The sequence below is a fragment of the Xiphophorus maculatus genome, chromosome 1 (genome assembly GCF_002775205.1).
Source record: "Xiphophorus maculatus strain JP 163 A chromosome 1, X_maculatus-5.0-male, whole genome shotgun sequence".
Taxonomy (NCBI): Eukaryota; Metazoa; Chordata; class Actinopteri; order Cyprinodontiformes; family Poeciliidae; genus Xiphophorus; species Xiphophorus maculatus.
The window spans coordinates 6,930,761-6,944,421 of NC_036443.1; the positions used below are offsets into that span (position 1 = coordinate 6,930,761).

Here is a 13,661-nt window from a genome sequence, read left to right on the forward strand (position 1 = left end):
TATTTTTAAAATAAATCAGCTAATATTCTCACGGGTTTTCAATACACCAACCTATAGGAAAGAGCGTGTCAGCAGAAACTGGTCATTTGCATCATTTTCTTTCTTAATTTTTATTTAATAGATAAACTTTTACAAATGCAGAGGCAACACTTTGTTTTAAAACTGCTCAACAAAACAAACTGCCCTCGAAGTGTTTATGGTAACAGTTTTCAACACATATTGAAAAAGATTGTTTACAACAAGCCACTGAAGCGATGTGACCAAAGGACATGTCGGATGAAAAAAACAAACAAACCCAAAAACAATCTTTTGTTGGTCCATCTCTCGGATCTCAAAAAGACAGAACGACGGTCTTTATCATGCCTTCACACATGAAGACATGGTCAGTGTCTGCATTAGTGTGGATGCTGTTGTCCTGTCAGGAGGAGGTAGTTGTGATGGAGGGTGCGCAGCTCCGTCAATCTGCCCAGCAGGCGGCCGAAACGCTGCGGTCCTCTGCGACCTGTTGCTCCAGTCTGGGCCCCACACACCCTGGACAGCAGGTCCAGGATCAGCTCCTGCATTTTCTCCACACCACTAACCGCCTGCAGGGACGCTCGATCTGCACGCGACGCACAAAAAAAAAAAAAAAAAAAAAAGAAATCATATGTTCAAAGCATTCATAACCTTTTTCACAGTTTGTCTTGTCACAAATGCAAAACTCAGGATGGCCAATCCTGGAGTCTGGATGTGACAATCCGATGCAAAGTGGATCATAACTGTGAAAAGAAAACTTTTTTTTTTTTCCCACATGTTAAAATCAAAAAACATTTGAATGCATTTACTTAAATTCATGTTGATTTATGAGAACGTCTGCATTTTTGGCTGCATGAATAAGGGCAACGAAACACAAAAAGACTTTGAAAACGGACAACAAAAACAGTTAGCAACATATAAAAAAAACTAAAATAAGATTTTAAAAAATAGGGGAAAAAAATCAACTAATGCTATTTTAAAAGCAACTGAGTGCCAGTGTGCTATAAGCCTGGAAAACGTTGAGAGTCGCAGCCTGTCTGATGTGTCGCTATGTAGTTAAGAAGCTACAAATACCCTACAGGAAGTTGTCTAATTAACCAACAGAGTCCACGTGTGATTAATGTAGTTGTTGCAAAAACAATCTTCTAAGCTTTGTTGAATCCATTATCAGAAAATAAAAAGAGCACTAATCAGAGACGCAGCCCAAAGGAGCTGCAGAGATCCGCAGCTCAAGAGCGAGAATCTGTAGAAAAGATTAAAATATAAACTTCCAGCAGGAAAACAACTCTAAACATGCAGCCGGAGCTACAGTGATTCGCACAAACTAAATTAGATCATTTGACACAACGAGAGGTGCATTCAGAGACTCTGTTCACCGGAACAACTGCAGCCAGAGTTTCACTAAACTGGACGTGTCTGACCTGAGCAGAGCAGAGCCGTGGCGGTCAGCAGAGTGTATTCAGCTTCTGTCACACGCAGCACTGCCATGCTGTGCAGGAAGTTCAGCACCGAGCCGAGGAGATCCTCGCTGCATCCTGTCCAAGCAGAAAGCCGGTGCTGTTATTGGACCGATCGTGTCCAGGGTGTGGAGATGAAAGAGTATGCAATGAGCTCACCTGAGCTGACGGGCATCCTGATGTCCAGGTTTTCCTTCGGGTCCAGGTGTCGGTGCCAGCCGTAAGCGGAAGCACTGAAAAGCTGCGAGGCTGATGACACGGCCGCAAGAGTTACAGGTTTAACGCGTAGATATTCTGAGTCGGTGGGTTTTACATTTCTGAGCGCGCCATCTTCTTTTCCAGTCTTGTGTGTGTGTGTGTGTGTGTGTGTGTGTGTGTGTGTGTGTGTGTGTGTGTGTGTGTGTGTGTGTGTGTGTGTGTGTGTGTGTGTGTGTGTGTGTGTTTTCTCCTTACCTGGAGTGGGGCTCGCTGGGTTGCTGGAGAACTGCTGGGCAGAGAGCAGGAACATGACCTCCAGCGAAGACACAGACAGGAGGCTCATCTGGTCTGAGAAATCCAGGAGGTCAAATCCTGGGTCGGAGGTCAGAACTGGGTTTATTTTACCAGCAAGCTCACAGATTCAAGGGCCACAAATAGCCGCACTTTGGACGGCCCTGTTGCAAGGTTTTCATCTCTGATTATGTTACGACCAATAAAAGTAAATAAATAGTGTTTCAACATGGAGAGGATGATCTCTTCAACTAATTTATGCATAATTTATTAAGAATTGGAAGAAATTCAGTATTTGTTGTAAACTAAGTGTATAATCATAAGAGCTCAAAGTGAATTAAGAAAACATTTTTTTCTCTTGCCCTCCCTGTGATGTTGACCTTACATTCATTTTTTTGTCTTATTGTCCTTTTAACATTTTCCCCATTATACCCCTCATATATTTTGTGCCTGTTCATTGTATGTGTACTAGTTGGTTTTATTTTAATGTTTTCAATGTGCTATAAAAAGAAGAAGAAGAAGAAGAAGTTTTGTTCACGGCAAAAGGACAAAATCTTACCAAGGATTTTTGGTCTTGTAGTTTCTAATTCAAATATTTTAGTACGCTTGAAACAAGATAAAACTAACTTAGCTCTAGTAACTTTTCAGCAAGATACAGGATCTTGTTTTAAGTCAGTAGTTCCTTAATGTTGATGAAAAAGTGTAAGGTCCACTGGGCAGACTGTTTCACATTATTAGTGAATTACTGACTTAACACAAGCTCCTATATCTTTCTGAAAAGTTACTGCTAAGTAAGTTTTGTCTTGTTTCAATCGTACTAAAATATTCACACTGGAAACTAGACCAAAAACACTTGGCAAGATTTTGTGTTTTTGCCTTTTTAAATTTTTTTTTTTACAACATTTACTGAAATAGTTTTAAATTCAAAATCAATAAATAAACATGTTGATTCATCCTTTACAATGTCTCTGTGAAACTTCAAATCTTATCTCTTTTCTTTTTCCTTCCCTCCTTTTTATGTGAACACCGTAGATACAGAAATTTGCGCCTCTGAACGAGCGAACACCTCCGTCCGACTCACCCGGCACCGTTCTGGCAAACTGCAGGAGTCTTTGCAGCGGTGGGGAGGGGACCTCCATCAGGCCGTCTCCTTCCAGAGCACACTGCCACTCAAACACCTGCCCACATGACAGCGACATGAGCACGCCGCCTCGCCCGGGCGGACGTGACGTCTGCACATGTCCCCACCATGTAACTGCTGCTGTCCTGATCTCTGAACTGTCGGTGAGACTCCACCATCCTGTCCACAACGTGTTTCTGTTCCCGGGTCAACGTGGCCGGCTGAGTCTGCAATGGGGAGGACAAAAGTGACGGGGTTAAGAAACCCAGGCCTGACCCCTGGGGTTAGGCCTCAGGGTATCGCCGCGGTACCTGCACAGGTAACCGGCAGGTGGAGCTGACTCTCCGACCGTCTGCGCTCTCCTCCTCTTCTTGCCCCCTGCTTTTACCTCCTTTCCTCAGTCGCTTGGATTGGCACTGAACTTCTGTCAGAAGGCCTTGAAAGGTAAACGACGACAATATGAACACGGAGTCCAAACACGGAGACGTTTCCATCATTTGTGCTGTTGCGCGCTGTAGCTGTCAAGAAAGCTATCACTGCACTGAACCTCCAGAGCCACATAAAGACGGTCACAAAGTCGACCTTCTGTCACCTGAAGGACATTTCCAGAATTAAAGGATTAATGTCCAAGCAAGATACAGAGAAACTCATACATGTGTTTATCTCTAGTTGCACTGATTACTGCAACAGTATCTTGCCTGAAAAAAACAACAACAAAAAACAGGAAGCTTCAGGGGGATCCAGAACGCTGCTGCTCCTGTTCTGACTAAAACCAGGAAAATAGAAAGTCCTTCTACTGGCTTCCTGTATCTCAGAGAATAGACTTTAAAATACTATTGTTCATTTAATGTATTTGCTTGATGATTTTGATGATGTAATTTGGCAAAATGTAATATTTATCTCTACTTCATAACTGATGGCAGTACTATGTTTTTATGGTGTAAAGCCCTTTAAACCGTCTTGCTGCGGAAATGAGCTCTACAAATAAACTCGACTGTAGGACCAGTATCAGTGATTTTATGTCGATCCTGTTGAATTAGTTTCCTTACACTCCGCCAGCATTCCCACGGCGCGGCACTTCCTCAGCCGACAGTCCTGGCACTTCCTCCTCATGTACATGTCCATCTCGCAGCCGCCGCCGCTCTTGCAGTGATACACGGCCTTCTTAGTCACACTGCGCCTGAAGAAACCTGCGGTTAAAGTCAAAACCCAGACCAGCGTTAGCTTTGAAAGCGTGAACAGATTTAAAGCCAGCGCTCAGAGTGAGTACCTTTGCACCCTTCGCAGGTGAGAGCGTTGTAGTGGTAACCCGACGCTTTATCCCCACACACCACGCACAACTCATCCTGGCCTTTGCCCTTTCCTCCCGACCCCATCCGAGGCCTGCGCACGAGAGGCAGCCCTGTGGGTGCCAGCCCCTGATTCAGCCCCAAAGACAGGGGCTCCGGGCCCTGATCGCAGGGGCCCTCCAGGCTGTGAGAGCCGTACTGGTACGGAGGATGGCAGAGCTGAGAGGATGAAGCCAGAGACGAAGGTGAGGAGGTGGAAGAAGGAGGCGAGCTGTAGAAGGGGAAAGGCAGGTTGGCAGGGAAACACTGCTGTTGGCTGTAAGGGAGCAGCTGGAGGTCCGGGTCCTGCAGAGGATAGCCCACAGGGTCGGCCAGGACGTCTGGAAGGAGAGAGGATGATTAGGAAATTCTGGAGGCAAGAATTTCAGTTTACTCAACAGAGAAAATTATAATAATAATTAAACAAACAAACACAAGTTTGATTAAAACATAAAGACAAACACTTTTCTGTCTGGACAGCAAAGTATAAACTGTGATGCTCTCTGACATCACAGTTCATAAAGAAAAACAAGCTATTTGATCACAATCAGAGTGTAACCAGTTATCAAGGTGTCAGATCCCAGAAAATGTGTTTAACATGTCAGAGTCATGAAGCTACAGAAGCTTTTAGTAAGAACAAGTGACTAAATAAATAAATGAAATATTTGACAAAATCACATGAGAAAAATAATTACTACACAGCAGTGGAGAAAACACAATATCAAAAATATACAAAATAGAAAAAACACAACAATTAAAAGTAAAAACACTAAAGAAGGAAAAATGTGGCATTGGTATTTTTGCTTAGAAATTATTTGTTAATCAAATTATGTACGCATTAATATGTGATTAGAAATGACGTTATGTGTTTTCTAGGCACATGATGTCATTTTTATAGCACAGTCAAATAAATGTGTTATAAAAATGCTGCTTACATCAAATATGACTTAAAAACTCACCTTAAATATGGGCTTCTGTCTCTTTAAAAAAAAAAAAAGCTCCTGCTCTTTTTGAAACTCCGCCTTCAGGAAATCATCACAACATGGCTCCTATATTAACCCTTCAGCAAGGTTGTTTTTTTTTCCCCCAGCGCTGCACTGAGAAGTATCTGGTATAATTAGATCAGTTGATGTGCAGTTCCACTCTACGCTAATTTCTGCTGGCTAGTCTGGAGGAGCTGAATGGGGGAGTCGTGGGAGAGGCTGCTCTTTGAGGCGGAAGCTCAGAGGAGGAGCTCCGTCCTCTAAGGCGGGGCTTGGTCCACCCAGGCGCTTTGCACAGCCGAATGGTTGCCGTGGAGATTAAAGGATTTCTCAAACGTGCATGAAAGAGTCAAAGCAGCACTCCAGGTGTGTTTTTGATGAGGGAATACCGTTGTTATAACAGAGTGGAGTTGATTTTAGATAATTCTGCCGCTTCACTTGCTTCACGCTTCCTGTGTCCCACAATGATATCATCTAAAACTCTCCAGAGGGGCGAACAGCATAACAATCGAGTGAACCAGATGCCACAAGCATGACCGAGATCGGACTGAGCGTTTCAAGATGACCCTGGTCGAAAGCCAAGAGCGTCATAGCGCTGTGGCTCTAGCCGACCCCGAGTGACTTCACCGTATTGATCGCTCTAGTGGGACTCAATAAAAGGCCCAGAGTGAGACCTCGTGAACTCGTTCAGACTGCCTAAACAGGATGCAGCTGAGATCTCTGCGTGCCATGTAGGGTTGTTCAGGGGCTTCGAGATGTTCGCTGATGAGAGAACATGTGGGGCCCCTGGCAACGCATGAAAGTGCATCTGGACAAATGAGGTCGCTGTGGGAGCAGTTAGCCGTTACACGCTGATTAAACAGAGAGCCCACCCAGCGGCCACACTGTCAGGATCGGCTCTGCTGAGGATGGAGACACAGACGTAAACAAGCGACAGGATCCATGATATGATCGGAGGCTGTTTAAGCTCCCAGAACGTGCAGAGACGTGTCGGGTGTAACGAGTAGGACACCCTGTGAAAGCCTGGACGTTTTTCTAATATGGACAGCAAATATTTACTGAAATACTGAAAGACAGCGAAGATAGTTCACAAAAACAAGATAGTAAAAGAAGTCTACCCAAGCAGAAAGGCCACAAAGAACACAATCACTTTCTGAATAACGTTTTAGGACAGATTAGCGTAAAGCTAAATTGTTTTACTAAGTTGTTTGCCTTTCAAGGCTAAGCTAACTATGGCTTAGCCTTTCAGCAACAGGAACAGCAGAACCTGCTCAGTCATGTTTTGGCATCATTCCACCATATCAGAGCGTGTTTGAGGGAAATGTGAGGCCATCTTTAAAAAAAAACAAAAAAAATACAGTTGAAGCAGTAATTTATTTACAGGCCCTTCCAAGAGGCCAGCTTTAGTTACATTAATTTTTAAGTTTTGGTCAAAATGTCTTCAAGCTTTCTGCAGGTCTTTTGTAGCATTCCTTTAATTTCTCTAGCTAATGTTAAACTTAGTTAGTTAGTTAGTTAGTTAGTTAGTTAGTTAGTTAGTTAGTTAGTTAGTTAGTTAGTTAGTTAGTTAGTTAGTTAGTTAGTTAGTTAGTTAGTTAGTTAGTTAGTTAGAACTGGATGAGAGAATTGTTTATGTTGCTTGACAAGAAGTTTCAAAGCCTGAGTTGGTTTCAGGAAGGAGGAAATCTGACAAAGTCTTGTAGCTTGAAACAGAAGAATTAGTTCCCAAGTTGATCTCAACAGAGACTGATGTGGTCCAACACATCAATGTCTGTTGATGTGTGGGACCCTCTATGTGGCGCTTTGTTGTGATGATGGGGTTAATTTGACTGAACAATTAGCTTAAAAGGAATGCCAGGCAAGTATTTACTATCCTGCTACTGAAAACGGAAACATGTTGAATATTAAACTATTCCACCCGACAGCGTGTTGACCGTTGTAGATGGGGGGAAAAAGGAGGAGTAAAAAACAATGGTCCTAATACGCCTTCATACTTAAAGGCTCTGAATTGTTTGATTTGATCAGATGAGATTGAGCTTTTGGCAACAAAACACACTAGTTTAGCGTGAAACAGAGACTTTCTTCCTTCCTAATTAAAGACACTGAGATCAACAGCTGCTTCAATAAAAGGCGACTTCATTTAGGGATCTTTACCAGGGGCGTGTAAATGCAGCCGAATCACAGTCGGTGTTAGCGTCTATGAGCCGTTAACACTGACTTATTCCCGATAAATCAGTGTTTGACATATTGAAATGTTAATGATTCAAATACCCATCTTTTGTAAACGTCTGCTGTGTCTCAGAATTTAAGAGACCGATCAGATGGGCCCTCATTCACCCTTGTTATGCTCTGTCATTGTTATCCTCTCCTTCTCTTTGCGTCCAGATGTTTCCTGTCTTCATTAGACGACGCTGGCGGCGGGTTAGGGGCGAGGAGGAGGCGTGGGGGGGTCCTTGCTTGCTCGGTGTGACAGAGGCTGTGCTTCGTACTGTTTGTAAACCATCTGAGCGCTGTCTAAACACTCCTCAGCCTCCCCTTCCATCCCACGCACGCCAGGGAGCTAAACAACCCCCCACGGCTCGCCCCGCTCCGGCTCTTAATGACACTCATCAGTATTAATAGATCCCATGATGCCGTCCGGCTGAACCACCTCAACGCCGCTCTTGTTCTCTTCGCTGTCTCATGTCTCTGGGTTCTCGAAGACGACAAAATAAAAGCTCAGCTCTCATTCGTCAGCTGTCACAGAGAGAGGATAGGAGGTTGTGTTGCGTAAAGCAGGCAGTCACTCATTGTGAAGTAATACATTACTGACCCTTCCTGTTGACCTTTGACATTTTGGTAAACTTATGTTAAAGCTGGAGCTTACTTTAAAGAGATGTGGCACTATTGAAGGAGAACAAGGTATGAAAATTGAGGCCCTCTACCCCCAACACACACCTTTAGTTTTTTACATTATAGGCAGTGATTCCTGACGTCGGACCACTTTTTTCAGTAATGAGTAATCTAACGCGTTTCTATTTCAAATCCAGTAGTCAGACTACAGTTACTTATCGAAACCACTTTGCGTTGCTATTTTCTTTTGTAATTTAATTTAATTTCCACTACGCGTCTTGGGGAGTGGCCGCCGTTTCTATGCGACAGTTACCAGCAGCGACAGAAACGTAAACAATGGAGGGAGGAGAGAGAAACTAGCGTTAGAATCTATTATATCTAACAATGTAGGAATTTCGCCATCAGAGGCTGAAGAAGAGCGCCATTGTTGAGAAAAGATATAAGCTTTCTGTTCACAGGTAAGCTGGGTCATAAGTAATACATATAGATTATAATGCTAGTAGCCTCTGATAAGTACCGTCTGGCCGTCATAAGAACTGAACTGCCGAGCCGAATGTGACGTCAGAGTTAGCAGCAGGCTAAAGTAATGATTACATATACAGTATGTATCTTATTTGAGTTCAGTTAGTGAAAGTTATGTTGGCGTAGATGTACAGTGACGTCAGTAGTGAGCATATCTGTTTCCTGTCGTGCCGCTCTTTGGGTTGACGCAGGCTGAAGAAGTTCGCCATTGCTGAGAAAACAGCTTTCAGTGGATATTAGGAGCAGCTACTATAGCCGCTGTGCTTTCTGCTCACAGTTTAGCCTAAATAAATACTCTACACCAGAAGTGACCCGGCCCATGAGTATAACATGTGAGCTGTACGTCACACTATAACGTCATCCATCCCCTCATCGAAAACATACTTGGAGTGTTGCTTTGATTCTTTCACGCATGTTTAGAAATCCTTTTAATCTCCCATGGCAACCACCTGGCTGTGCAAAACGCCTGGGTGGACCGAGCCTTAGAGGGGGAGGTCCTCATCTGAGCTGCAGCTTTCAGGTTTCTGGGCTTCGGCCTCACAGAGCAGCGACTCCTCAACTGACCTCCGCAAGACCTGGAGGAGCTGAGCGTCTGCTGAGCTCATTGTAGGACTTAGTGCAACACTGGCAGCTAGATTAAAGTTAGTTAAAGGGTTAATAGAGGAGGGTTTATTGCGATGACTTCCTGATGGCGGAGTTTCAGAAAGTGACGAGTTTCTAAAGAACAGAGACCCAATTTTAAGCCCTCAAATTTCTTTTAAGTCATATTTGATATATAGCGACTGAAGGTACCGTAGTTAATTGATTGTGCTACAAAAGGCCTGGAAAATACATAATAATGTCCTTTTACAGTGTTCAGCCTGACGTTTCATAAGACTTTATAACTTGATTTTAGGTCAAGAAGGTTTGACCCATTAACTCTGTTAGATGTTATTGAAAAGGTCATTGAGATATTAATGCTGCTACACTCTACTTTATTTCAGTTCATCAATATGTTTTATTTTAAAACTCACTCATTTCCAAAGGTTAAAAATAGAAATCCTGCACAACATATTCAGTCGAGCACAATTTTGTCAACAAGTTTCTTTACTGTAAAACGTGTGAAAGTGGTTCAACTTGAAAATGAAAGTCCACCTGCTGCCTTGGCAATGCAGTTTAAGTCAACAGGAAAATTATATTGGGTTTGACTGAGAAATTAAAATTCATGACGTTGATTTAATAACAAGAGACAAGCCAAACTTCTTTTTTTTTTTTATAAGTTCGTTAATCTTGAAATGTGAATTTTAACTTAATGCTGCTAATTTAACCCAAATAATTATTTCATAATAAGCAAGAAAAAAAACTGCCCTGGCCTAGTTAAAGTGCACACATGTCTCTATTATTTTATACTTACAATTTCAAGTTAAAATAACTACTTATTATATTTTAGAATAACTTAATTTCATGTTTCAGATTGCATGAATAAAATTTCTGATTTGATCCTGAATTTTACTGAACATCACAATGAATTCAGAAACATTTAGTTTGAACAGGATGTCATCATCAAGCTTCAGAAACTGTGAGTTGCATTAAGAATAAACATTTGCATTAGTGACACAGAAGTCAGATTGGTGTTGCGCGCTTCCAAAAACATGCCACTAAGCATTGTGGGAAATAGGTCCCACTCCTGTCTTTTTCTTCTTTCTTTTTTTTTGGGGGGGGGGGTTAAAGTGCTAATCTAGTTTATTCAACTCTTGGAGGTTTTGACAAAATGAATAAAAAGTTGACACAACTTACTGCTACACTAAGTTTATCTTTCACAAATTCACACATTTTAGGTTCAAAATCTAAAACCGGCTCAATTTTGATCCCTCGGCTCGGCTCAAGTGTTTGGCAGTTCTGACTGGACGTAAAGTTGATGTTTTGGCCAGAGTGATGGTCTGAGTTTGATAGAGCGCCTTTCAAAGGAGCTATAGATTAGGGTTATGGCAAGGAGACCTTCCAGCCTCGAGATACCAGTGGAAACATGCAAAAAGCCGATCATCAGTTATGAATAGGTTGTATTTCTGTAATGCCTATAAATGATTTTCTATCCATTAGTTATGAAGGTATGAATAATTTTCAACAAGCCATTTTACTCAAATGTACACAACAGGCATCCTACTGATTTTTAAAATGTCTCGGATTTCTAAGTTTGAATTTCCATTTTTGTTTGTTTCAGGAGCTTTTATTACATTCTGAACACCAGAGTGGAAAATATGAACTTTTAGCTGCTTGAACTAAAATCTGAAGTTACTTCAGTGGGTTTGTGAAACAACACAATTCTGGAATCGGCTTGGGACTTTGGTTTGCGGTGCAGCTTAAATATGCTGCCTTTATAAATGAGGTCTGACACGTTAATAGGCAACAATAAAAAGTGTTTTAACATTTTTGCGCAGCAGCTGAGTCCATTGTCTCCTATTTAGCTTTATCACAATAACACATTTCGCTGGACAATAAATTGTTCCAGTGATGATTGCGATAAATCATAATATTGCTGTTTTGAAACAACAATATTATCAATATTGATAATACGTCAAGTAAGATATTGACAAGGCCATGATAATACAAGTTTGCTCTCTCAGAGCGCAGTAAACTTTCATTTTGTAAAGAACACTTCACGTTGGAACATATTTCAAATCTCCAAATTAAAACAAAGACAACCGAGAACAACGAATAAAACAGAAACTTAAAAATAACACGCTCAGCTAAAATTGCAAATAAAGTGGAACATTACAAAACTGCCCTTCAAAAAGTATTAATCATTAGAAAGGCAATGATCTAGTTCATTTTAATTCACTTTGCGGTTAATTGATTCGTTGCTTCGCCACTGTATCGCGGTACAATCGCTTCCACGCGGTTTACAGAATAAATTGTCCATAGAAAAATAATGTCAAATGTATTTTGCGTGTAATCTAGAGGTGCAAATACTGGGGGGAAAAAAATACCTAAATTGTGCTTTTTAAAGTTAAGTCTTTGGCCCTACAAGATTCTGTGATAGACTTTCCATAGATGCACCTAAAAATATAAAAGATGGAAAAGAAAGCCATCATGTTTATGCCATCAAGAATGAGCGTGGAGTGTAATGGAGGACTCACCGTAGTACTGGAGCGGCTCAGCGGAGCAGTAGCCCTCCGAGGTGGAGAGATACCCCCCTGCTGGAAAGCTCATCTCAGACTCCGTCCACTCTCTCATCTGGACTCAGGAATCCTCTCTCCAGTCTGTGACCTTTACGTCTGTTTTCTTGCACCAAGAAAACACAAAAGCAGTCCGAGAATTCACACAGAACGTGACGGATCTGGATGGTGAGGAGACATTCCTTAGTCCCCGCGATGTGTTCAGGTCTCCACGACTGATATATACTTAAAAAAAACCTCACACACACAGAGAGGAAGAGTGCAGCTGAGGCTCTTCGTCAGTGGTGATGAAGTGCTGGAGGAGGGCCTGAGCGTCCCTCAGGGGTCGACGAAAGGGAAAGTGGGGACACCCGGGAAGGACGGGGCTGGAACCGCTGTCCACACAGCTGGACCTGCCTGCGACTTGATAAATCACACGAGACCTCCGAGGTATTCAACACTCACTGCACGTCAGAATGTGTGAACGCGAAGTTGTTTGTTTCCCAGAGCAGAAGAGAGTAAATATATCACTTTTTTTTTTTTATGAGCCGAAATTTTGTTTTGTTTTTTAGTCCTTAAAAACCAGAGGAACAGAATCATAAAAGTTTGCCCGTCCCCTTCCAGGCCCTGGGAGTTTGTTTACTCTGGCCTTTTGTTTACTGCTGATTTGTTTGCGCTGCAGTTAATATTAGACAGCAGTTAATACTGAAGGGTCTCCGGGACCTCCGCCTCCCCGAGCAAGACGGTTCAGCCAAAGCAGCAGGGTGTCGAGGCCTGTCCTGCCGGAGGAAGACAGAGGAGCGACCCCGACCCAGGGCATGTAAGCCCTTGAGCAGGGGGGCCCCTAAGACGTGCAGCGTGTTTACGGTGGATTGATGGTGTCCTCCCGGCCCCTTATCATCCCCTCTCACTGACTCAATGTGGGAGCCGGCTGGAGGATGGCAAGAGGCGAGAGGGAGAGGCAATCATTCTTTCTGAAGCTGAGATCGGTCCCAGAGAGAAGGGAAGCAGGAATGTTTTATGTATGATACACGCTGTCTTTAATTTGAAGAGAACTCTCTTATAATCCTAACAGAACGTGAAGTACACTCATGATTAGTCTGACTTAAAGCCTAAATTTAACATACTTAGTATATTTGTTTTTCCCCAGGGTGACTTCAATCCCATTACTGGATTTGAAGTAATAGATTACTCGTTACTGAACAAAAGTGGTACAATTACTGACTTATGTTGGATACGGAAACTCAGGGTTACTCAGGGACCTTCAACTTTCACTTTTCAGAATAGCGACTTCAGGATCAGTCCTGGTGATGCCAAGATTTCTGAGCTGCGGTGTGACAGAGGCCAAAGTAACCCAGGAATAGTTTGATTTCTGTTGCTTGGTTCTCAGGAGAGATGAGTGTTTCTGTCTTAGGAAAAAGGGTAATTGAACCACTGCTTGATGCGACTGGCAGTTTATCAAGGAGGGTAATTTTAGACATTCAGTAGGCTGAAAAGAACAATAGATCTGAATGTTATCAGCATAGAAATGATCAACTGTGTTGGAGCCAAACTCCAGGTTCAGGGAAACTTCATGGGCAAATCTGTTACACTTGTCTGACATGGAAATGGAGAATTCCTACTTCCTGTTTCAAACAGAATGAACCAAGTGTCCTTTTGGTGGCAAGCTACTGAATTATCAGCAACTGAAGTTAAAAACGACTTTGTACGGTTTCACCAAATGTAAAATTTGGTGCAGAAATGTCCAGCATTGAGCTGCAGACCAGTCACAAAAACAGAAA

General features: G+C 42.5%; 1 pseudogene; it reads right to left on the reverse strand.

Annotated features, from left to right (window-relative positions):
* Positions 1–97: 97 nt before the first annotated feature.
* Positions 98–13,453, reverse strand: LOC102222958 (annotated as a pseudogene).
* Positions 13,454–13,661: the final 208 nt, after the last annotated feature.